The sequence below is a fragment of the Emys orbicularis genome, chromosome 7 (assembly GCF_028017835.1).
Source record: "Emys orbicularis isolate rEmyOrb1 chromosome 7, rEmyOrb1.hap1, whole genome shotgun sequence".
NCBI lineage: Eukaryota > Metazoa > Chordata > Testudines > Emydidae > Emys > Emys orbicularis.
In genome coordinates this window covers 70223342-70245683 of record NC_088689.1, presented here as the reverse complement: position 1 = coordinate 70245683, position 22342 = coordinate 70223342, and positions in this window count along the sequence as shown.

The window sequence follows — 22342 nt, the reverse complement described above, 5'->3', positions numbered from 1 at the left end:
GGGCCCACTGCGGATTATTCAGTAGCTAGCCGGCAGGGCCGGCTCCAGGTTTTCTGCCGCCCTAAGCGGCGTGGGGTGGGGGTGGGGAGCCGATTGGCAGCGCTTTGGCGGCAGCTTAATCGCGCCGCTCCATTCTTCGGCGGCAGTTCGGCGGCCAGTCCTTCACTCCCTCTCTTTCTGTTTGGCGGCACTTTGGCGGCAGCTCAAAGAAGAAGAGAGGGACTGAGGGACCCACCACCGAATTCCTGCCGAAGACCCGGACGTGCCGCCCCAATAGCGGACGGAGTGCCGCCCCTTTGTATTGGCCGCCCCAAGCACCTGTTTCCTTCGCTGGTGCCTGGAGCCGGCCCTGCTAGCCGGCTCCACATTCAGCCTTTTAGCACCACAAAAGAAACTACGAATTAAGTGTCACCGCAAGCCGCTGTATTGCGGCTCTAGTAACACACCTAAGATAGGTATCTCGGGTGTCAGAACAGTGAAGCTGTGGCAGTGCATGGACTAGCCCCACAAATAGTTATCCAGGATTCTGGGCAGCCTTGGACAGCCCATGCTGCCACAGCTTCACTGCTCTGGACCTGAGCTAGTTAGATTAAAGCTAGCAGGGGTATGTCTTCACGAGCTGACATCACACCCCAGGACTGCAATGTAGACACACCCTGAGAGTGAAAAGGAGTGTTGTCTAATGGTGACAGCAGGAGGCAGCCACAAGGTTCCCTTTACAGTTCAGCCTTTTGCCTATTGTGTGACCTTGGCAGGAACTCACTTAACCTTCGGTGCCCGAGTTTCTCCATTTGTAATAGCAGGATAGTTATAATTCCCTGCCTGGAAAGAGTTTTGCAAGGCTTATGTCACTAGTGTTTATGCAATGCTTGGAGGTTCCTGTGTGAAGAAGGCTCTAGAAATACCAAGTGCACATATTTTAAAATAGTGTTGCCCCTTTTTTATGAGTGGCTAGTCAAAGTTGGGAGCCCTGGGGACGTTCCAGCTGGAAGGAGAAGTAGATGGAGTTTTGTATTTTCTTTGATGCAGTCTTGTTAATTTATAAGGAACGTACAAAGTCCTGTGTCTCCAAATGCAGAAGGAACCAAGAACGGAAGGAGCGGTTTCTTCCAGCTTCCAAGCCTCTTTCACTAACACTAGACCCAAAAGCTGTCTCCCGCCCCCTGTGCTTGCAGGTCCCTGCTTGGGTTTGTTGCTTTTCCCCCTGGTCTTGTCTTCTGTGATCTCTCTTCCCCTCCCACCTACCCCAAACAATACTCCACCCAAAGCCCTTGGCATGTTGACATCTTTTGTCTTGGGGGGGGCTTATGCTTTCAGTTATGTTAACTGAAGGGTGAGTTCATACCTATCAATCCCAATAGGGTTTTAACTCAACCCATAACAAGGTTACACCCAGCTCATACAATGTCAACCACCTTCCCTAAGCCAGACAACAATGGCTTGCAGACAGTAATGTGCTTGCACAACAGCTGATGAAGAAAAATAGCTCAAAGAAATACTGTCTTTGCTGTTAAACCCGCAGTTTTGGGGGCAGGGCCTGTCTTTCTGTTCTATTTTTGTACAGTGCCTAGTGCAACGGGGTCTTCATTCATGGTGGGAGCTTTGAGGCGATACGGCAATACAAATAATAGAGTGGGCTGTGGTGAAAGGCAAGGGGGCTACATCTGGTGCATCACAGCTCCCAGTGACATGGGCGCTGACATCAGTACCTAGCACTCCTATACATCCTTTTATCTAGGCACTTCATAAACACTCATTCATTCCCAGCACGCCCCTGTGAGGTTGATAAGTACATGATCACCCTACTCTATTCCATAGAAGTTCTTATCCCGCAATCATCACTCATCTGAGCACCTTCCCCACTTGCCTTAAGAAATGTGACTACACATCTGTCACCTGCTGTTTGGCCTCTCAGCCTCTCCCCAGGGGTGAATCCTGTGCAGTGGAATGCCTTGTTTTGGTAGAGTTTTTTTTTTTTTAAACTACATGTGTTACACTAGAGAAGTCAAAGTCAAAGCAATGCACAGACGCTGCAGGGGCTGCAAATATTGCAGGGGCTGGTGGGATATCAGTGCAAGGCAATGAATGTGTGGCAAAAGTTGACCACTACAGATGCGATCTACATCAAAGGGGCCCTCCACAGAATGAGGGGCAGAACTGCCAGAACAACATGTTGGAGGCAGAAGAGCCAAGCAGTAGTACAGGGGAGAGAAGCGAGCAGCAATAGTCCGGAGATGTAAGAATCTCAGCAATCTCAGACATCCAGTCATGAGATGGGAACGGATGAATCAAGAATTCCCAGACGATGGATCCAGCTGTCTCACAGCTGAGATGCTGGGAAAAGGATCGATTAGCCCAAGGACCCTGAAGCAGCAGCCCTGTCTCCATCTTTTGGGCTCTCTATTAGCAACAAACTTTGGAAATTCTAGGGCAGTGATTCTCAACACATGGACCACTTGCAGCCCAATCAGCACACAGCTGTGGCCCATGTGACATCCTCAGGGCCATACAGGTAGTATATATATTGTGTGGATACGGGCCACATAACACAGAGAGCTGCATATGTGGCCCACAATGGTGAACAGGTTGAGAACCACTTTTCTAGGGTAACTTATAAGGCTGATGTTTGTGTATTTGCACACATTTCTGGGGGAGATGAGTGTCTTTAGTGGGACTCCACCAAGGGCTGGAGCCTCCAGAGCCCATCGCTTGGCATGCTTTTGATACGGTCTCCCACAGTATTCTTGCCAGCACATTAAAAAAGTATGGATTGGATGAATGGACTATAAGGTGGATAGAAAGTCGGCTAGATTGTCAGGCTCAACGGGTAGTGATCAATGGCTCGATGTCTAGTTGGCAGCTGGTATCAAGTGGACTGCCCCAAGGGTCAGTCCTGGTGCTGGTTTTGTTCAACATCTTCATTATGATCTGGATGATGGATTGCACCCTCATCAAGTTTGCAGATGACACTAAGCTGGGAGGAGAGGTAGATACACTGGAGGGTAGGGATAGGGTCCAGAATGACCTAGACAAATTGGAGGCTTGGGCCAAAAGAAATCTGATGAGGTTCAGCAAGGACAAGTGCAGAGTCCTGCACTTAGGACGGAAGAATCCCATGCACTGCTACAGGCTGGGAACCAACTGGATAAGCAGCAGTTCTGCAGAAAGGGACCTGAGGATTACAGTGGACGAGAAGCTGGATATGAGTCAGCAGTGTGCCCTTGTTGCCAAGAAGGCCAACGGCATATTGGGCTGCATTAGTAGGAGCATTGCCAGCAGATCAAGGGAAGTGATTATTCCCCTCTATTAGACACTGATGAGGCCACATCTGGAGTATTACATCCAGTTCTCCCCCCCGCCGCCCCAACTACAGAAAGGATGTGAACAAATTGGAGAGAGTCCAATGGAGGGCAACGAAAATAATTAGGGGGCTGAGGCACATGATTTATGAGGAGAGGCTGAGGGAACTGGGGTTATTTAGTCTACAGAAGAGAAGAGTGAGGGGGGATTTGATAGCCGCCTTCAACTACCTGAAGGGGGGTTCCAAAGAGGATGGAGCTAGGCTATTCTCAGTGGTGGCAGAAGACAGAACAAGGAGCAATGGGGGACGTCTAGGTTGGATATTAGGAAAACCTATTTCACTAGGAGGGTGGTAAAGCACTGGAATGGGTAACTTGGGGAGGTGGTGGAATCTCCATCCTTAGAGGTTTTTAAGGCCCGTCTTGACAAAGCCCTGGCTGGGATGATTTAGTTGGGGTTGGTCCTGCTTTGAGCAGGGGGTTGGACTAGATGACCTCCTAAGGTCTCTTCCAACCCTAATCTTCTAGGCCTACAGCACCTGCCTCCAAGCCTGCAATACAGACAGCATGCCAGATAGATATCACAAAGGGACTGGTGTGTCACAGCACACAGTAAAAACAATGAGGAGTCCTTGTGGCACCTTAGAAACGAACAGATTTATTTGGGCATAAGCTTTCGTGGGCTAAAACCCACTTCATCAGATGCATGGAGTGAAAAATACAGTAAGCAGTATATATATTACAGCACATGAAAAGATGGGAGTTGCCTTACCAAGTGGGGGGTCAGTGCTAATGAGGCCACAGCACGCAGTGACACCCCGCCCTGGGATCACTTACCTTTTGCCCTTTCCTAGCTCCTTTCATCCAAGCACGTTACAAACATTCCTTCCTTCTCAGCACAGCCTGTGACACTGATAAGTGTGTTATCATCCCTACTGTACATGTGTGCAGGTTGGGGGGGCGGGGAGGCTACTGATGCCTAGGGCTATGGAGCAAATGGATGGCAGAGCCAGGAAGACAAATTCAGGAGTCCTTACTCCCAATCCCAGCAGTCAAAGGACTACACTGACTTCAGTGGGAGTTTTGCCCAAGTAAGGAGCTCAGCATCGATGCAAGATTTTCAGTGCCCCATGCTGACAGGCCACAGTCAAGACTAGAACCAGGCAGGAATCATTTTTCACATCCTATGAGAAATTTGAGATTTGGAACATTTTTTCCACCCCGAACTGGGACAAAGCCAAAATCTCAAAAACTTTTGCAGGCCAACAAACTGGGGGAAAAAAATGGTTTAGGGAGAAAAAAAGGGGGAAAAAATGGTTTGGGTTAATCAAAATATTTTGTTTAGATAATTTTGAAACATTGCATATGATTTTGAGCTTTTCTTTTTTTAACTGTTAGAATAAATTAAGTTGAATTTTGAGATAAAAAAATCATTTTGAACCAAAATCCCAAAACTTCTTTAAAAAAAAGTCAAAGGGAGACGTTCCAACACCGTCAAAAAAAAAAAAAGTTACCCTTTCTTTGTGTCAGGAAATTTGTCAGAATTTACCTGTTTCCATGAAGAGTTTCAGTTCTGACAAATCATTATTTTTCATTAAATGACACCAGCCAGTCAGCTCTGTTCAAGACTTCAGTCAGTGACAGATCACAACACCAACCTCTCCTCTAAAGGGTGAGTGATTTTAATCTAACATCAGTTCTGCCTTGCAAACGCCTCCTCTGTTCACTTAGCCCCTTGCAGAGTGTGCAAATGTAGGTGCCGTTCTGGGAATCAAATTTAAAAGCAGCCTTGTCTCACTGAAGCATAAATAATTCTTACCACATGCATTTAGGAAGCAGGATGTTATCAGTTACTTTCCCAGATCCCACCAAAAAGCACTAAAGGTCTCTTCCTAAAAGGGATTATTAAGCAGATGTTTATATGGAAGCAGAGGACCAACACGTGTTATTTAAAGTCCAGCAGATTTGACTAGCTCGATGCTCTGCAGAAGCACAAAATAGCAACTAGCTAAATCTTCATCCTGCAACAGACTGAACTGGTCAATGGCCTATGTGAAAAGGGTCTGAGTCCATCTCCATGGCCCAAAGCCACCAGCACAAGTGGCATCAACTGCATCTTTTGTTTGTACTCTCAGCAGGTTAATTCTGAGCCCACATGGCAGGGAGGTGTGAGAGGTGTAAGTCAGCTGTTACCACTCAAGAAAGATCTTGGAGTCATTGTGGATAGTTCTCTGAAAACATCCACTCAATGTGCAGCGGCAGTCAAAAAAGCTAACAGAATGCTGGGAATAATTAAGAAAGGGATAGATAAGAAGACAGAAAATATCATATTGCCTCTATATAAATCCATGGTACGCCCACATCCTGAATACTGCATGCAGATCTGGTTGCCCCATCTCAAAAAAAAAAAAAAAAAAAAAAAAAAAGAATTGGAAAAGGTTCAGAAAAAGGCAACAAAAATGATTAGGGGTATGGAACGGCTTCCCTATGAGGAGAGATTAAAAGAAGACTGGGACTTTTCAGCTTGGAAGAGAGATGACTAATGGGGGATATGATTGAGGTCTATAAAATCATGACTGGTATGGAGAAAGTAAATAAGGAAGTGTTATTTACTCCTTCTCATAACACAAGAACTAGGGGTCACCAAATGAAATTAATACGCAGCAGGTTTAAAACAAACAAAAGGAAGTATTTCTTCACACAACACACAGTCAACCTGTGGAACTCTTTGCTAGAGGATGTTGTGAAGGTCCATCAATGGTTATTAGCCAGGATGGGCAGGGATGGTGTCTCTAGCCTCTGTTTGCCAGAAGCTGGGAATGAGCGGCAGGGAATGGATCACTTGATGATTACCTGTTCATTCCCTCTGGCATTGGTCATTGTTGGAAGACAGGATACTGGGCTAGATGGACCTTTGGTCTGACCCAGTATGACCATTCTTATGTTCTTAACAGCAGTGAAAATGATGGTGCTTATACTGCTGTGACGGCAGGCAAGGGTTGCTAGCCAGTGACCACTGAGGGGAGGGGAAATCTGTGGGGAAAGGAATCCTGGCATCCAGAATCCCCTCTCCATGATCCTTGCAATACCAGCTTGTAGCGAGGCAGTGTGGTTCCCTGGCACCCTGGAGAGGGACAAGCCCCTCTGGAGGCCAAAGTGGGCGGAGCCAGTGGAGCTTGCGCCCGCCCCCCAGAGGTCAAGGCGCAGGACAGGAAGTACAAAAGCCCAACCCCAGAGCTCCCTAGAGGCCCAGTTGCTGGAGAAGCCAGATGCCTGTGGTCTAGCTCCTGGTTGGGAGACTCCTGCAGTTTGCGACTGACCTGAGGACTGGCCAGACCAGCCGAGGCCTGATGCTGACCAGGCCCCAGAGAAGCTATTAAGCCTGCCCATGGCAAGTTACCTTGAGGAGCTGCCAAGCCTACCGCTCGCTGAGTACCCTGAGGAGCCTATGCTGCTTGATTCCTTGGAGACACCGTCCAGATGCAGGTACCTCTAGAGGGGGAGGTAGGAAGTAGCCCGGGGGCAGCTGACCCTAGTCTGGCTGCAGCACACCCAGAGCTGATGTCAGTGTGTTGCAGCCAGGATCTGCACTGACACCGCAGCAGGCCATCTGCTGCTGCTAGGGCCCCGGACTGGGATGCAGTGGAGTAGGAGGGCCTGTGTCTCCCCTGCCACCCAATGTGTGGGTGGCAGTTTCCCCCTCTCCCAGGCCCTCTGGAACCATAGCCTGGCCTAGTGCTTCACTGTTTGCTCAGTCCCTGCCTAAGGGCCCGAGCCCCAAACTTTGTATTGCCCCACCCTGATCCAGGGCCTGGGCTTCCCTGAACTTAATTGTTTGCTCAGCCCTGCCTGCGGGCCTGAGTCACAGACTCTTTACTGCCTGCCCTAACCCAGAGCCCAGGCTTATGGCTTGACGGTTTGCTCTGTCCCTGTCCAAAGACCAGAGAGTAGGACTCGCTACTACCCGCCAACCGGGCGTGAGTAACCATTGTTTTGACTAGTTCCCCAAAATAACCAGACGGACGTAGTGAGGCGGTGTGGTTCCCTGCCGCCCCGGAGAGGGATGAGCTCCGGCCAAACCCCTCTATGCAGCTGTTAGCAGCATCGGTGCCTGCAATACACTTAGCCAAGGCGTTATGAGTGCATCACGTTTGCCTCTAGGGGATGCTTGGCCTAGAAGTTAAGGACCTACTACTATTACCAGCTATCAATTATTCCTTTAGTCCCTTCCTAGCTCTCTGTTCTATGCCCAGAAGCCCAGCTCCCCTTGGAGTGGCAGTTTGTGGTCCCACAGTCCCTTTCGACTCACTTCCTCTATGAAGAGCACAGGTTGGGACCACTGGATAGTGCCCAATTTGGCTTTCCACTAGGAAGTAGGTTGAGAGTCGCTGAAGGACCCATAAACGGTTGCAGAAAGGGCAGCCTGCCAATACTGTGGAGTAGGATAAAACATCACTTCCTCCTGCAGCCCATAGATCTGTGGGCTATGGCTGCCATTTCCCTGCTAAAAGGGGTTCACCCTCTGGGGTTAGGAAGCTCCCACTGGGCCAGCTGGGGGGCAGGGACACCTCTCAGATACCTCCCTTCCCTTCTCCCCACATTCACCACACTGTGCCATCTCCCCTCAACCAAGAGGCTGCAATGTGACTTCCCCCATGCCATTAACAGCCAGGCCCCAGACAGTCGAGGAGTTCCCCCTCTCGCTGACCTGCCCGAACCAAAGATGCCAAGCCAGTCACCTCACAAAGGCTTGGCTATAGGGTCACTGGTTGGACCCCAGTACAGATGGGGTTAAACCCAGCTTCCCTTCCCTGAGCACAGAGAAGGGTGGCTGGAGACCCAGAAAGGGATGGGTACCTGGGGGAAACTCAGTGCTCCTAGCCCACCTTTCAGGGTGGGGCTGGGCTTCTTTATTTATGCCCCCATTTTAGTTTGTACAGGGAGCGTCTCCCGTTATCCAGACCTTGGGGCCTGCTGCTGTGTTTTCTCCCTGCTCACTCACCCCCCCCAGCTATCCAGCCAGTGCCTTGGCATCATCTCAGCAAGTCAGAGATGCTAAGCCAATGCCCTCTGTCCTGGGTTGAGCCAGGAAGAGGTTAAATCCCCTTACTGGGGTGTAATGAGCAGGGCCGACTCCAGGGTTTTGGCCGCCCCAAGCAGCCCAAAAAAAAAAAAAAAAAAAAAAGCCGCGATCATGATCTGCGGCGGCAATTCGGCGGAAGGTCCTTCGCTCCGAGCGGGAGTGAGGGACCGTCCGCCAAATAGCTGGACCTGCCGCCCCTCTCCGGAGTGGCCGCCCCAAGCACCTGCTTGCTAAGTGGTGCCTGGAGCCGGCCCTGGTAATGAGATGCACTCACTTCTCATGAGCACACCCCTGTCTCAGAGTGTGTGCCTGCTCTCTCCCTGTGGTGGGTCCTTGGTGTCTCAGCCCTCCGGCTGAGTCACACACAGTCTGTATGTGAAATAAAAACAAGGCAAACACCTTCCGGGATACAAGTCCAACAGGGGCCTCTCTCAGGGCCCTCTGTCACATCTCTCTTGAGTTGTCCCTGCTTCAGTACAGAGCAGTGCCCCAGGGCTGCCTCCCTGGAGGCAATGTCTTTGCACTCTCAGGGTCTTTCTTGCCCCAGCTATTCAGCGGGGCCACTACAGTTCAGTTCCCCTACTGGGGTGTCTCTACTGGGGGGACCCAGCCCAGAGACCCTATAGATAGCAGTTGTATTGTGTCCCTTTACATAAGCCACACTGTGGCTCCAATTCCCTAGGCCACTTCCCAGGCTCCAGGACATTCTTCACCCTCACCTCAGAGCCTTGTCCTGAGGGAGTCCCAGCAACCATCCTGGAGTGCCTTCGAGATCCCGTTGGCCTCTGCCAGCACTGCTCTGTCTAAGGTCCTGTTGTGCCTCAAACACTCTCCTCCAGTTCTAGGGAAGAACTGATCTACTGCCCTCTTCTGGGGTAGGGTGTAGCAGGGCAACAAGGTCTCCAGCAGGGGGCCTCCTTACCTAGTCCATCCTGTCACATGGGGTCTTTCCCCTGTAATGACTGAGCAAGTGTCAGGCATGGAGGGTCGTTAGGGTGACCACCTGTCCCATGTTTTACTGGCCCATCCCTTAGGGTGACATTGAAGCTTATGATGACTGCACTGTATGCTTGAGGGCAGCAGAAATGTACACATGTGAGAAAAATGCCTGCTGTGCTACAGGAAATGGCATTTCCCTAAAATGCCCCTTAAAACAAAGCTTTGTCCCTTACCTTTCATGTGGTTTTCCCTTATTTCCTTCCAACAAAGGTGGTCACTCTAGGGGCAGTGCTAGCTGCTGTGGTTCATTGGGCCAATGGTAGGGGGAGCTACTGAACAGAGAAGCCATAAGCCCTGGAGGGAAAGGGAAGGAAGAAGCCCCAACTGGAGAAGAAACAACCTCTCCTCCCTCCGTGGGGTGGGGTGGGGGAGCAGGTTTAGAGGTTTCCTGGAAGAGGGAGCAGAGCAGAGATGCTGAGGAGGAGCAAAGGCACTTACCCTGCTGCTCCCCAGGGCTGCTGTGTTGGTGGAGGATGGGTGTTAGACACTGCGCTCTCCCCGGGTTCTGTTTGAACCATTCTGAAGAAAACTGTGCTTGCTGGGCTCCTCTGTGGACCAGGCCGGAGACGTAGTCTTGTGGCTTCCTTCTCACTCAAATGAGGCTGAGGGAAGCTCTGACTGACTCACTTACTTTGGGACCTGGTAGGAAGGGCCTGAGGACTCCAGTGCTGTCTCCCCAGGCTAGGCAATGTGACCCAGTAGCACCCTAGCCGCTAGCCCTTTATATCCACCCAGTAAGCTGAGTCAGCAACTTCACACAGGCCTGAGCTGTGACAGCAGCCCACAAACTGGAGATGCAACTGTGAGCTCACAGAGACTTGTGACTGGCCATCGGTCCAGCAGGTTGGTTATGGATGGCCAGCAGTGATGAGAGGAAGAGTGCCCCCACTGCTAAAAGTATCAGGAGCCTGGCTCTCCTCTTTGCTGGCTGGTGGGATAAACAAGAGCTCCTCAGGCAGGACACTGCACTGGAAGGGTGCAGCAGGAGGTGTTGGTGCCTGACTGAGGAATGTCAGGATTGAGGCCCTTTATTTGGGCTTGAGGGCTAGCCCTCCAGGTAGATCAAAGAGCTCAGCTGAGTTGCAGTAGGATTGGCCAGCCTGGCTGATGGCTGAGGGGAGCCACAGGCCTGCTTTCAAGTTTGGCAGCTGCAGGAGATCATTGCAGCTGTGATTGTTCTAGCATGACCTTGTGCTGGTCCCACCTCAGCCCTGCTCCTGGTCCTGATTCCAGCTCTGACTCCTAGGGCTGGTTCCTGACTCTGGCTCAGACCCTTAGCTCCAGTTTCCTGTGCCCTCAGCCTGGTTCTGACAGGGAGTTCACAGGGCTCCAGCACCCACATTTGATGGGAGAAGTATTGTCCACGCTGGGAGTCTCCTACCTGCCTCCTTTCTCCACCAGGAAGGTCTGCTCTCCCCCCATCTAAAGAGGTAACCTGCTCACAACTGCTCTGACCAGTGAGCAAACATGCTGCTGGGCTTTTTCACATCTTAAAAAGTGACCCAGTGATGAGCAGGGCCAGGTACCTTCCTTAGCACTGAAGGATTTTGCCTGAGATCTGCCATCATTATCTCCTGTATTGAAAAAGCCCTGTCTCCAGGCTGAAAAGCCATACTTCCCATACCCCAGCACTTCAAAGAAAGGGAGAGAATGTGGACATAGGAGGCATTTTCCCCCTGAAGACCCTTATTTTAGAACCCAGGACTCTCCGATTACTGTAGTAAAACACTGCAGATGGGGAAAAATAATACAAAACCCACTCAGGCCTAGCCAATATGAAGGCTTTTCCTTTATGCCTGTTATGGTTTTCAATCTATAAGGTTTTACTCCTCGCATAAGGCCATACTGGGTCTTATGAAAAGATAACGTGCATCCAGCTGTATGGACTTGATTTAGTGGGTGTAATGGTAATGACTGTGATGCTGGCAGACCAGGTGCCAGCTCATGCCAAGGCCCCTAGGCCTCACTGAATGCTGACAAATGCAGAACTGGAAACCAGTCTGGCTAACCTGTGTGTTGGCATTGTTAAAACAGATGTTAAGTTGATAAGAATGTGTTTAGACTTGATGAAATGCATCTAGGATGCTGCATGCATTGATCTCACTGATCACATCTGTAGCCCATGGTATAAAGTTATATTGAGGGTTTGGCATTGTAAGTCTGTCACTGAGTAACTCCCCAAACAGGAAAGAAGCATTAATTACATGTAAAGTACTGGTCCTGCAGACAAGAAGGCCCATTGAAACCAAATGAGCCATTGTGAAAGATCAAAGGACAAAGACTTTGTTGATTTCCCCCCCCACACACATGCCCATGTAGAAGAGATGGGCACCATGCTTGTTCCATCTGCTTGAACTCTGGGGGAAGGGAATAAAAATGCCTGATGAGAAGATACTTTATCACATTGCTGCTTAGAATTTGGAGAGGGTAAAATTTCTAAGCATAAGCAAGGGATCCCCAAGCTGCTCGGCTTGGGTTAGCCCTAAGGGACATATAGAACTTGCATATATTGCAGCTACTATCAACTTTTGGAACTTAAGACTAACTCATTTGTGTGTGTATGTTCACCTGCTTTAACCTTGTAAATAACTCTTGTCTTTTTCTTAGTTTCTTAATAAATCTTTAGTTAGTTTATTACAGGACTGGCTACAAGTCTTGTCTTTGGTAAGAGATATAGGGTGCACTTGACCTGGGGTAAGTGACCGGTCCTTTGGGACTGGGAATAACCTGAATATTGTGATTTTTGGTGTAAGGGACCATCTACCACAAAGGCAGGCTCGCTTGGCTGGCAAGATAGATGAAGTGCCCAAGGAGACTGTCTGCGACTCCATGGTAAGGCTGTTATAGTGCTTTAGGAGTTCACACTTGAAATCTACTTATAAACCAGTTTGGGGTTTGTGCCTTGGTTTGCGACAGTCTGCCCTGAAGTTGGCACTCACAGTGGTGAGCCGCTCTAGAACAGTTTCACAATGACCACATAACTTTGGCAATACACTCTAGCAATACGATGTAGCTTTCGTTGCCTGTACCATCTTTCACAGAAAACAAGAACTGGACTCAAGATGCCAGATCCATGTCCAAATTTGGAACCCCTCTCTCTTCTTCCCACCCCGCCCTCCCCCCGCCCCCCCGGAGTTCGGACCACCCCAAACTCAAACTGTATCTCGAAATATTCTAGACTAAGTAATAAGATTACAGAGTTAATTTAAAGCTTAACAACCCTAGCAGTGGGAGACCCAGTCATAAGCGGGGGGTTAGAATAGGCTTTCAAAGGAGATTTGAAAACATGTGGAGAGCTGCTGAAGCTTAGAGGTACAAGAAGGCCGATTCGGACAGCAAGGAGATACAGAGAAGGCTCTTGCATCAACACCGAGGGAACTGTGCGAGAGGTCAGGAGGGGAAGCCAAGAGAAGGAAGCAGATTTCAGTAGGCGGTCTCCCCAGCTAAGTATATGTCAGGATTGGGTCCAACATCAATAGGCCTTTTGTTTTAAGCAGATCTGGACCTCCCCCTTTAAAGTGTATCGATACAGTCTGTGGCCGGATAATGCCCAGAGCACATGTTAAAAATCTGCTGGGCAAATCAACAGCAGTTCTCATGGGAATGTGTTCTACAGCATTGAACCATGTTAGATTTAGGGTCTGTCTGCTGGCTCCTGGGTGAGCTATGAAATATGTTGGGTACGGGCTAGCCCATGTCTAGTCAACAGGGGTCCATGAGACAAAATCCACCTGTGAACAGGTGCCATTCCCAATAACTCCTACAGTTGCTGCATTAAAGTCAAGTTTACCCCCCTTCCCAGGGTTTGGCTGTATTACTGACTCCAGTGGCAACGGAATATAAGCCCCACCTATGCTTTGTCCTTAGGCCTGGCTGTTCCCAGCGCTTCCTGCAAGCCTGCCCTGTCTCTTCTAGTTTTCTCTAGCCAGATGTTACACCCATCATTCTTCCTAGGTCCTGGTGAAGCTAACACTGCACCTGCCACTGCGAGTCAGCAGAGCTTACTCAGCAGCTGGCTGCAGGGTTCTAGCTCCTGTTGTCCCACCCTGCTAGTAGGAGATCCTGGCAGCCCTTTGCTGGATCATAGATCTTGATGGCTGTTACACCACCGATACCGCATGGACCCTTGTTAGCAATCTCCAGAGAGGCCAAAGGGACTGACCTACCATTTCCCTCTTAGCCCAATGCTACAAGGGGTTCATCACCTCTTGGGAGGTGCTCAGCTTTTTCACTCCTGGGTAGGTCAGAAGGAGCAGAGGGCACTTTGGCACCTTGCAAGACTGGGCCCTCCTGCAAGCAGGCCATTTGGCCAAGGGTAGCAGCACACTGAGGAGGAACTGTGTGTGGGGGAAGACTGCCCTCCTGCATGCGCACACTGTCCCAGCTCTGTGGATAGACAGAGGACCCTTCGTTTCCAGAGCCAGCAAGCCAGCCCCTTTCAGAAGTCTGCAGTTGACTTAAAAGAAGAACCCTATCAGAGCACAGCTCTTACTATGAAAAACAAATACTAACAGAGCCAAGGTAGCTTACAGTTCACCAATTCCAGGGCACCCGAGCCATAGAACTACAGCATAATCCCTGCATCTATCACATGTAGGGATCGTGTGCAATACTCACCCCTAACTACACTCCTGTTAGAGTGCTAATATAACTTATCTTCAAGATGAGCTGAAAGAAAGGTTACATGCTAGCCTCAAACTGGGGCATGTGTGGGGGCGGTCCCTTCCCTGCTCTGCCACAGACTTCCTGTATGACCTTGGGCAAGTCACTTAGCCTCCCTAGAAGTAAAGGAGAGATCATAGCAGTGCCCTGTCTCACAGGGGTGGGGAAGTGGTGTGAGGATAAATACAGTAAGGAGTGTGAGGTGCTCAGATACTACAGTAATGGGGACCATGTACCCTGGTAGATAGGCAGCACTGATTGGAATGCAAACATCTCCCAATGCATACAAAAAAAAATTGTCTAACGAAAAATCAAATGCATATGTATTTACTATGGCAGGGATAGTACACATGTATTCCCAGAGCTCCAAATTGCAGACAGGCTCTTTATTTTAAGGAACTCTGTGTTGTTCAATGGACTTTGGGTGTTTTAAGGACTGTATGTATACTGTACTGTGCTACATGTATTTTACTGTATGAGCCCAGTATCATTCACCTAGAAGCGCTCCTCTCTGAATTACTGCAGGTAACTATTAAACCATTACAATGTTATCCTTTCTTTGTACACAGCTGGCAATTTCCTATTTTACAAAGCCGGTGTGCCTGAAGAAAGCTCTGGGCTGATCTACCCTGAAAACTTACGTCCACATCCCTGTGAGACGTAGCTATGCAGACCTGTCCCCCAGTGTAGACCGTGCTAGATCAATGGAAGAAGTCTTCCATCGACCTAGCTACTGCCTCCTGGGGAGGTGGATTAACTATAGCAAAGGGATAACCTCCCCCCAGCCCATCGCTGTAGTGAATGTTTACACTGAAGCACTACAGCTGTGCCACTGTAGCGTTTGAAGTGTAGACAGAGCCTCTAAACCTTAGGCTTTCTTCCACACTTCCTGACTGCACACTGCTTCAAGTCTAAACGATACTGATCTAGTCTCTATTTCTGATGCCTCTGAGATTGCCATGAGGCTGTGAATGGCAAGGATGCTCAACACAGTCTGCAAATGTGATGTCAAGCTCAGAGCTGCTACTGCAGCACGAGATCACACAATGCCTCCCCTCTGCTAGAAGATATCCGTCATAAGGGAGGGAGCGTAGACACAAGCCATGGCCAGAGGACAACAGTTCTGTAACATGCTGCGTGTTCTCCCGTACTTGTGTAGTTTGCAAATCTGAGCTTCTGCACTCTGAGCTATTTCAGAAACAGGACAAGTTTTCCCTCCTTTGTCTTCTTCAGCAACAATCACTGAGTGACTTTCCCCTTTCTGCCTGCTGAGCTGGAGGGATAAGGTGCTAAGATACTTGCTAACAACTACTTCTTCAGGATGCTTTGGGCGAGGCTACTGTACCACAATTGTCTGTCTGATCTTATTAAGTGTAAAGATTCCATGGCATGTTCTGCACTAGAAAGGTTCCAGAGAAACAGTGTAATGAAATATGCACACCTAACTACACGTACCCTTTCTTAGACTCCGGACAGATTAGAAGTTATGTACAAGTGATGCAGCTCTAATTTTGAGCTGAAACGGCACACAACGCTAGTGATCAAAAGACCAACTCCCCTGCTCATAAGTTGCAGGCAGAAAAGAAATAACTCATTTGACTAAGTGCAGTTGCAAGAATAACTAACTTATTCAGCTAGTTTAATGTAGTTTAAATTGTCAACGGAGCATAATTGTGGGATGGCACACTAAGCAACACAGCAGCAACTCAGCTGACATTGCTTTCAAAGATTCATAGGTTCCAAGGCCAGAAGGGACCATGTGTGATCATCTAGTCTGACCCCTTGTATAACACAGGCCAGAGAACTTCCCCACAATAATTCCTAGAGCAGATCTTTTTATTTTATTTTGAAATTGCCAGTGATGGAGAGTCCACCAGCACCCTTGGTAAATTGTTCCAAGGGTTAATTACTCTCACTGTTAAAAATTTACACCTTATTTCCAGTTTGAATTTGTCTAGCTTCAGCCTTGCTTTGCAGAGTATCTTGAAAAAATGATGCACGTTATTGAGGATGCTACAGTAATTAAAGTGCAACAGCGTTCAGAATATGAGCCATCTTACAGGGCAAAATTCAGAGTCAGTGGATGTGTCACCATGAAGAGTAATAAAAAGTTTCCTTCTTGTGCTGATTTGGAACAACACTCCCCCCCTCTCCCCCCCCACACGCGCACACACACACCTGGGTGTATTTTCCAGAGAGCAAATCCCAAGATATAGAAGAGATCCTGTACTCACCTCTCCTGGCCTGCCTTATCTTGGGACTCAACATATTCCTGGTTCCAGCGTCACCTTTCTCGCAGCCTTCAGCATGCTGTCATCCTCCTTCCCAGCCTCCTCACCCTGTTGCAGCTCATCACGGCACAGCCTGTCCTGCCGGTAGCAGCCTCTCCCCAGCCTGCTTTGCGCTGAAGATCCACTTCCCTGCACTCCCAGTACGGGCTCAAGAGCGATGCCTTGCATTTGGCTAAATAAACCTTAATGCATTATTTATCCAGCCCAGAATTAATTCCCATCCAAACTAGCCATTAAGTGCCTCAGTAATTACTGTCGATAAATCACTAGAGCCAGAGACACAAGGGCTGGACCTGGCTCCTTCTCCTAATTGGCCATGCATCAGTGTTATTAATACGTCCCTACTAGGGAGTCCAAGCAGAGTCCCTTGCTGTATTTTTCTCTGGCTGTGCTGAACAGAAGCTTCGATTTGACAAGAATCAGATCAAGAGTTGAACCTGCTTGAGCCAGAGAGAAAAGGGCACAAAGACCACGGCAGTGTATAGCTCGCAGCTCTGATAAGGTTGCACATTAGGAGAAATAATAAGTGCACTGGTCCACAGGGAAGTGGCATGCTGGGTTGCTTACTGAGTAATGCATTCAGAAAGCACACAGGCTGAATCAGAGCTGGGTTTGTATTTCAGAGCGAGACACACACTGGCTTCGCTGGAAGCAAGGCAATTATTGCAGGGAAGAAAAAAATCCCTCTTCCTGCATTGGTAGATTTTCAGGTTGGGCGCTGTGGAATGCCATCATTCCCTCTTAGCTCAGGGGCACGCGGTCATTTTTTAAAGCTGCCTCCCCTCCTGCTGAAAAGGGCAAAGCCGGGAATCAGCAATTACAGGGGAAGGACAAAGAGATGATGTAACAGTGAAAAACCGTTAATTGGAGGGGAATCTAATCTGTCCTGCTAACTGAGATGCATCCTGCACGCTGCTGCTATTAGCATAGTCCTGCCTCCCCCTTTCCCTCTCCCTGCAGGCCCCCAGTGTAGAAGGTCCCTCTGCCGCAGGGAAAGGGATGTAGCTATTTTGCTGGCAAGGCGCACGCCCGCCCTGCAGTGCTCTGCACTGCTAAGTAGCACTTACGAAGAGTAAATTTATGTGCTAAAAGCACTGCGTGAAGCATCCTCTTTCTCTGGGCGACAGTAATATCTTGGATCCTGAATGCTGCGCGTGCCCTCTTGGCACCTCCCCACAGCTAATGAGCTTATCAGAGCCCTAGCACAAGCCAAAACCCGGCTGCCCCAAGGCGAGATTTTCAAGCTACATGGGGGAGCCTCAGCAGAACCCAGGTTGTGCTCTGAACACACCTCGGACCTGATACCTGTCAGACACCGCAGCAGGAGGGCCAGCTGTTGGCCATGGAGAGGTGACAGAGCAACAAAGAACCTGTCTAAAAAGACAGTCAGAGGCATGGCCCGGGCACTCATCTGGGATGTGAGACCCAGGCTTGAATCCCTGCTCTGGAGCAAAGACTTGAACCCAGGTCTGCCACATGGACACCCTACCTGCTGGGCTGGAGATTTAATTATTTCTACAAAGTGGAACAGCTCCAACAAGTGAGCTAGAGAGACCCCCAACCCAGGATACCCCATGATCCTGCGCTTAGGGCACTCCCCTGGGATGTGGCAGACCAGGATTCCAGTCCCTGCTCCAAATCAGACAGAACCACGATGTGAGCCTGGGTCTCCTATATCCCAGGGGAGAGCCCTACTCACTAGGCTGTTGTCTACTGCAGGGTCTTGGTCCCTGGTTTATCACTGGCAAGGGCTGAGCTGGCCATGGCGCCGAACTCCAGGAAAGGGTTTGTGGCTGAGAATCCCCACCAGAGAGAAGTGCCTGTCACGGGACTGTTGGCCAGGTGCCCCAGGCCCAGGTCAGTGGGATTTAGGCGCAGCTCCCCATTCAGCTTGCTGGCTCTTGAGAATTCCTTTCTTCAGCACTAACGCTCCCCACACAATGTGTGGGGAGGCTGGGCACCTAATCTGGCACTCAGAATTCCCCTAGGAGTGAGGTGTTGCAATGCTGAGTGCAGTAGAGCAATGCCCAAGTACCTTGCGAATCTGGCCCCGAGTGCACAGATTTACTCAGCTTGGGCCCAATCCTACAGGAGACCCTTTGCCTTTTGAGTGGTGCTGAGCATCCCTTCAACTCCCTGGCTGCAGTGAGAGTTGGCAGTGCTCTGCATCTCTCTGGTACTGTGCTGGATCAGGCCACCTGCAAGCACTTAGGGCTAGAAGCTGGAGGCCCGGTGTAAATCTGCAGTATTGAGTGCAAGGGAGCTATCCTGGATTTACACAGGTGTAACTGAGGACAGAATTTAACCTAATGGGATTGGAAGTTTGGGGCTTACTGTGGATAGGCCAAATGGGCAATTCAGTGCAACTCCCTGTTTGGTCTCCCTGGGAATTTTGCGTGTACAAGTATGAGAGCACTGGGCTCTGTATAAAGTACCAAAACTTGTGTTTTCATTGACCAACCCTCTTAGCAAATGCTCTGACCCTAGGTGGCCTACGAGGGATGGGCAGTCTTCAGAAGGATCACAGTTCAGGCAAGCTTGGCTTTGCTGCCCTGACTCACACAGCAACTAGGTCCGCAGCACCGGAAATCTCTTGAAAGTCTGTTCCTTTCTCAGCATTTCTTCCAGTCAGGCTGGACAGTGCGAGAGCTGCCTTTCTGGTGGCTTTTAAGCCCATCAGCTTCTGCCCGAAAGCAGGAGGTACAGAGGCACGGGAAATAAAACACAACAAGGAATCATGTTAACTGAACCTCTAACCTCAGGGGAAACTCAGGGTTTGTAACAACCTGTAGGCCACTTAATGTGAGAACACAACCTTCTCCTCTGCAACTAGAAAGGGAACTAGAAAGTTCACCCCCCGTGAACTACACAACAGCTAGAGAGGATGCTCTCCCCACTGCCTCCCCTGCAAATGTTAAAATAAAGGCCTAGATCTTCAAAGGTATTGATTTCAATGGCTGTTAGGTGCCTATATACCTTTGAGGATTTGAACCTACATGTCTATTAACCACCGATTTACGGCAGAGGAAAGTCATGGCCTTTGACACTTATGTAGTGTACTATTCATAGCAGGTAGTTGTAGCTCTTGGCAGAACATACGTAACCAAGGAAGGTTGTGTGGACTAGTGGTTAGAGCAAGGAGTAAAGTTGGGAGACAAGGGCTCTAGTCCTGAGGCCACTGACTTGGCATGCTCACTAGCCAGCCCTTTCCCCTCTAACCCATCCACCTAGGTAAAGCGCTTTGCGAGCCTGGGACAGGGGATGCTGTAGCAATGCAGAGGATGTTGATTGTTACAGGATCCTGCAGCTGTAACATTTGCCAAACACATGAGTCAGCAGCTGGCGCCAGTTCTGGTGGCTCTAGGCTACAGAACATCTTGGGCGCTTTGGAAGGGAGAGCGTGTGGGCCAGCGTTGCTGCTGAATCTCTGTTTCGAGGGCTGAGCGGAGCTATCCTTCCCCAGGCTGCACACGCAGAATGCTGCAGCCAGCCAATAACCGCAAAGGATGTCTTCCTCCTCCTCAGCGTCTGCTTCCACGTGCTGGCCAAGGACATGTTGTAAATAGGTGATTTATATAGTCTTACTCAGCAACAGAGATGGAGCTGGGCCAAAGCCCAGGATCTGCTCACTCTGGGGGGATTGAAATGCTCATCTGATTTTTGTAGCAGAACCTGCTGTTCTTGATTGTAACTGGGTAGTCTGTCCCTCTAGGAGCCAGGGGGCCAGGCCCTGTTTGACTATCAGACCCAGCTGGGAAGGGGTTGGATAATTCCTGTAAGACTGAGAGAGCTTGAAGGGCCTGAACATACTATGGGTGAGGTGTTAGTCCTTCCTGGGCTGGGGTTCAAGGCCAACCCCCCTACTCGTCCAAAGAAGCAGCAAGACCCTTGGAGGTAGCCAGCAGAGCAGTGGCAACAGCACCATCTTTCACAAGGGCCACTACAGGGCTAGCGTAACCATGCCTGTGAGAACTGTGGGGCTTTCCTTGCTGGAGAAGACTGGACCAACGTTGTGGTATGAAAGGCGTGAGGGACTTGTAATGGGTTTCTGGGATTTGAGTCTCCAGGTCAAAGAGTCACATTCAGATCAGGTACTTAACAACCAAAAGCTGCTTCTGTGTGAAGGCCTCTTGGTCAAGTGTGGCATGATTTGTGGTTTAGGGTGAAATAATCATTGGCTCGTTTCCTGGAGGAGCCATCGCCTTCGTGAGAGTGCAGGGTGGCGGTCTGCCTGAAATGGAATGGCTGGGTTCAAGCCACTTCACAACCGACTCTAGCCAGTCCTCTTGTTGGTCGCCTCAGCAGAGGGACCAAGGAACAGATGGACCGTAGTGAGTGTTCTCCCCCCATTGTCTCCTGGGTCACGCCAGCTGCTGTTGCAGGGTGAAGAAAGCTGCACGGTTACTCTAGACCTGTTTTGGAGATAACTAAGAGGTCGTTAGTCTCCAGAGTATTCCTCCGCACAAGCCTCGCTTTGCAAAACGTACACAGTACAAATAAGTTCTAGTCCAGGGATAACCCTGTGACCAATCTGTAGTGTAACTGATGTCTTGTGATGAACTGTAAGCTACAAAGTGTTTTGTAGAAGCCCATTCTTGGGTAAGCAGCATTGGTTTGTAGAGGAACCATTCAAAGCAGTGACCGTACCTAGGTCGAGGAGGGTCTGGGCTACAGGAGTGAAAGATACCTTAGGATTTCATCAGTCCAGATTCTGGGAGGAGGAGGGAGAATTTGGTGGCTGCCCATGAGAATTGGGGACAGTGTCTTGCATTTTTGCAAAGCTTGTTAGTCTCTGGGTGTGACAGACCTCCTGCAGTTGCTATTACTCCTCATCTAGACAGGTATCGGTGTGTTAATCCGAGTGGGCAGCTCCGATTTCAATGAGGACATGGGTAATCTCCAAAGAGCAGCAATCAGGTGAGACAGTTCAGTCCAGCTTAGGCTGGGGGAGCAGCTCATCTAGCAGAAATCACGTTGATGGAGGGTCTGAGACATGAAAACTTAGATCAGTGATTTTAATTCATTCACTGCCCTGCCAACTTGATGAGAATAATAACAGCAATGTATTCCTTAGTCAGCCTCTGCAGTGTCTTAGGCCTGGTCTACACTACGTGTTTAGGTCGACTTTAGCAGCGTTAAGTCGAATTAAGCCTGGACACGTTCACACGACGAAGCCCTTTCTTTCGACTTAAAGGGCCCTTTAAACCGGTTTCTTTACTCCACCTCCGACGAGGGGATTAGCGATAAAATCAGCCTTAGGGGGTCGGAATTGGGGTAGTGTGGATGGAATTCAACGTTATTGGCCTCCGGGAGCTATCCCACAGTGCTTCATTGTGACCGCTCTGGACAGCACTCTCAACTCAGATGCACTGGCCAGGTAGACAGGAAAAGCCCCGCGAACGTTTGAATTTCATTTCCTGTTTGCTTAGCGTGGAGAGCACAGGTGACCACGCAGAGCTCATCAGCACAGGTAACCGTGATGGAGTCCCAGGATCGCAAAAGAGCTCCAGCATGGACAGAACGGGAGGTACGGGATCTGCTCGCCATATGGGGAGATGAATCAGTGCTAGCTGAACTCCGAAGCAGTAAACGAAATGGCAAAATATTAGAAAAGGTCTCCAAGGCCATGAAGGACAGAGGCCATAACAGGGACGCACAGCAGTGCTGCGTGAAAATTAAGAAGCTAAGGCAAGCCTACCACAAAGCCAGAGAAGCAAACGGAAGGTCCGGGGCAGAGCCACAAACATGCCGCTTCTACGCGTAGCTGCATGCCATTCTAGGGGGTGCAGCCACCACTACTCCAACCGTGTGCTATGACTCCCTCACTGGAGAAACACACAGGGAAGCGGGTTCGGGGTACGAGGAAGATGAGGATGGAGATAATGTAGATAGCTCACAGCAGCAAGGAAGCGGAGAAACCGGTTTCCCCAACAGCCAGGATATGTTTATCACCCTGGACCTGGAACCAGTAACCCCCGAACTCACCCAAGGCGTGCTCCCATCCCCTG